The following is a 4296-nucleotide window of genomic DNA, read 5'->3' on the forward strand; positions in this document are numbered from 1 at the left end:
CTTGACTTTGGCAGGTCCCTCTATCGGTTCACTAGTCTGACCTTCTCTCTTTGCACCTAGCAAGACCACCACTCTGTCACCCTTTTTAAATTTTGTAAACTGTTTGGGCAGATCCTGTGGTTTCCTCTGCCTTTCCGCTTCTGAGCCCATTGCTTGCTTCCTGGCCTCCTCTTTTAGCCTCCTGCGCCTCAGGTGGACTGGCAAGTCTCCCTTGGTGCGTTTGACCTCAGATGGTTGCGGTATCTCGGGATCACTCTCAGTACTGACTTCCGACTCTGAGTTGAACTCGCATCCTTCACTTGAGGAAGGTGTTTCCCCAGGGGGTCTTAGTTCGATAGGGGAATCTGTCTTGAGCACTGGGATTACCCATCGTTGTGCCACTCCAGCTTGCCCGTAATCTACGGCTTCTATTTGTTCCAGCCCAGGATCTGTCACACTCCATTAGTATGACTCCTTTTTCGTTTCGACTGAGCCCTTCCTTCCTAGGCCTTAAGTCTGCCCTGATTTGCTCTATCGCTTTTCCCTCCGTGTCGTACTCTATCGTGTCTACCTCTTCTTCACTCTCTTCTCCCGCAGAGCGACAGTCCTCATACTCCTCATCGTCCATGTCCTGTTCTTCTGACTGCTCATCATCCCCTAAGCTTCCCTATTCACACTCCTTGTCGTCAGTAACTAAAGCCTAGTCGTATATCAAGTTCAGGTCATGGACTTTGTTCCATTTCCATTCTGGTTTAGCTAGAAGGTCACATAGAGGCTTTAAGTTAGCGGCCAAATTGCCGTTCAATTTATCGGATAGATACTCTATGATCTCCTGAAGCTCTAGTTTGTTGTTGGGGGTGCGAGACGAGGCCGGTTTGCCTAGGTTGAGCGAGCTTCCTACCATCATGCAAAGCGGCACAACTGGCTCTTCAGTTGGTACTGTGGCGGTTTTAGCAGCCTGCTGAGGTGGTCCTTCCTCATTCGAGAATGGTAGGTCAATGGTGGCCAGCACGTGCATCCAATCCCTCTCATCCTCAGGGCAGGGAATATATCTAGCTAGCGATCCATAGGGCTTGGTCAGTTGAGTATTGCCTTTTAGCATGGCTGAGATGGCAGCCAGGTCAACAGACGTCATCGTCCAAGTGTCCATCTCTACCCTCACTGCACTAGTTCTGTTCCCTAGGAAAATCAATCCATTTCTCCAATCCTCTATGACTCATGCATTCCTCATCCAAGGTCGGCCTAATAGTATGTCGTAATCCGCTCCCTTCATGACAATAAAGTTTACCGAGAATTGCACACCGGCAATCTTTACCGGCCAATTCTTTAAGACCCCAAATGGTCTTACCTTCATGCCGTTTGCTAGCGTGACGTTGAATCTAGCAGTCTCTACGGGAGGGTTTCCCCATGCCTCTAGGATCGCATGGTTTAGCACACTAACATTGGCACCTGTGTCTACAATTCCCTTCCGAGTCATGTCCCCTAAGGCTAGGACGGGCAAAACTACGTGCATTTCAGTGCCCTCCCAAAAAGCATTGATGTGCAAAGACTTAGGATCTGTGTGTAGAGTTAGACTTGGGATCTGTGTAACTGCGTCATGATCTTGCGGATTAGTGCCCACCAATTCCGCGTGTCCCTCGATCGAGTCTTTTAACTCTTGCCACAAGGAGTGATTTTGCCTAAGCAGATCCTCCAGGCTTAGAGTTACTAGGGCAGACAGCAAAGTTGTGAGGAGGCTATTGGACCCTTGTCTTCCTCTGAGGCTGGCAGTTCTTGGCCATGCATCATGTCTGCCCTGGTAAGCTTTCCCCCAGCCTTGCTGCTGAGCCGCCTTTAGGGGTGCAGGCATGTTCCCAGCCAGTGGTTTTGAGGGTGAGACTGGTGTGTTAACACTGGAGAAGTCGTCCATAGGATCTTCCAATATGGGTTCAGCATCTTCAAGGTGCTTTTGGGCATCCTTGACCCACTCCTTGACCTTGGCTATAGCTTCGAGTTGTCATTTGGGATGGGGATATTCTCCTACCTTGGCACTCCCTAGCTCTGCTGTCTTAGGAGCCGAGGTCTCTACCTCTCGTTTGTGACCCTCTTTCCCGTCACCAGCGTAGTCGTTTCCTTGGTTTTAAGGGTTATCTTCGCGTCAGTACTCTTTTTCCGTCTCCTCCGGCTTTTCTTCCCTATTGAGGTTGCATCAAGGTTGCTTGGCCCTGGTAAGGAGATGCCTACTTGTTTCGTTTGAGCTCGCGTCATAGCATGTAGTGGGATGGGCATATCCTCACTACCAAAAGTTTCAACTCCAAAGAGCCCCAAGGGCACCGATGGCATGTTGGCAGCGCCCGTTAATGGCTTCAGCCTAGGACAGTCAGGAAACAGGTGTGTGATTCCACACTCTATGCATCGAAGATCCGCTTTGTCCTTGTTAGCTTGTTCTTGCTCTGGGCAGCGTGATGAAATGTGGCCTGGGTGGCCGCAAGTCCAGACCGGATCCTGGCTTGGCCCTCCAAAGCCTTTGCCTCATCCTCTTCCTAAGTCCATCACCGGTACTGGCTGGTAGTCCATCAGGACTGGGTTGCCCTCCTCATCGTAGGATACATAAGGATTGACATATGCCTCTTCCTCATTGGGCTTCTCCACAAAGTGGGCAGGAGCATCACTAGGTGGGTGAGTCACAAAAGGCCCTGGTGGCCTAGGTATGCTAGTCGGGTTCATCTCCAGCCTAGGCACAACAGGTCTTGGGTCAGTTGGTGCTGGAAGAGCTAGCTAGGTTCCCCTGCCCAAGAAATTAGGTGGCCTACTGCCTAAGTATGGAGGGTTGTACTGCTGCGTATACAGGAGTCTCCTCGGCATTCTACAATGCACTGCATCATGTCCGAATCTACCGCAATTTGAGCACGGCCGAGATCTAGGATCTTGGCACTCCACTGGGAGGTGATTGCCGCCACAGTACACACATTGTACATGCGATCTCACCGGCTTTCTAACGAGCTCTTGTAACCGCGCAATCTCCATCCTCATCTCTGCCATCCCTTGGTCATGGTCTGCACTCTTTCCCTTGTCCTGCACGCTAGTAGTTGCTTTTTCCCCTAAGGGGGTTGATCTCTCAGGGTCCCTCTGGTTTGCATTATCCCGGTTGGTAGCCCTCATGTTTCTCTCTCTAAGTTGATCATCTACACGTATTGCCTCCTCGAAGACTCGAGCTAGCACGTCCCGTTGTAAGGTGGAGTTACTGGCCAGAGCCTTGTAGAGCTCCTCACTCCGAATCCCGTTCATGAACACTGTAGACACTGCCCTTTCGGTAGGTCGCTCGTTGGCAGGGATTCTCTTGTAGAGGCTACGCACCTGAGTAACGTAATCCCTAACGTCCTCCTTCTCCCTTTGACTGATATTCATTAATCTAACAATGAGGTTGTCCGAATACCCTGCCTCTGAGAACCTTTTGATAAAGAGGCCCTTAAGGAGAGCGAAGTTTGTACGTTCTGCGTCATCCAGACTAGAGTACCAGGTCCTCCCCTTGTCTCCTAAACACAGGCCAAAGGCTTGGGCTCTCTACGCAAGGTCAATAAGACCGTTTGCCTCACATACTTGCTCAAACTGCTCCATGAAGCTATACGGGTCACTGCTAGGTTCATATCGAGCTAGTTGTTTTGCTACTATAGGGATTCTAGCCTGCCCTTTAGCCCCTTGCCTGACTCCCAATCCTGACAGTAGCGCGGTGGCTAGGGCAGTAGCACTTTGCTCCACGGATGTATTGTCCATGAGTCGCTTTGCCACCAGTTCGCTCAACGTCATGCCAGCCTCTGCTGCCCGTTCCCTCCCTACATTCGGTCCAGCCTTGGCTGCCCCTGCTGGGTCTAGCACTCTTCTAGCCTTGTACATATCCACGTCCTGCTACAGCCTTCTAGCCCTTTGCTCATGGTTGTAGGCAATTATGCCTTCCAATGCTCTCTTGATAGCTCTTCTCTCTTCTTCCAGGTTAGCCACCACTTCTTCTACAGGTCTACCTTGGATCTCAGTTCTGGTGAGTAGATCGTAGTCGTGGACCAATTCTTGGACTGAAGTTGGAAATTCTCCTAGGTCTAATTGGTCTTCCCCTTGATCGCCTCTTGATCCCGACATTGTTTCTGTTTCCAGCTCCACGAGGTCGTCGATGAATCCAATCAGCTCCGGTAGCTTCCACTCCTCTATCTTGTTGCTTCCCGTGTCCTTGTGTTTTCTCCAGGCACTACTAGTGGGGTGCTCAGGCACCTGTCTAAGTCTTGGGGTCTCCTCCTACTAGTGGGTTCCTTAATGTTATTAGGTATCCAAATGTGTTCCTTGTTA

Source organism: Lygodium microphyllum, chromosome 2, assembly GCF_053477565.2.
Source record: "Lygodium microphyllum isolate KBCC chromosome 2, Lygodium_microphyllum_v1.1.10, whole genome shotgun sequence".
Lineage (NCBI taxonomy): Eukaryota > Viridiplantae > Streptophyta > Polypodiopsida > Schizaeales > Lygodiaceae > Lygodium > Lygodium microphyllum.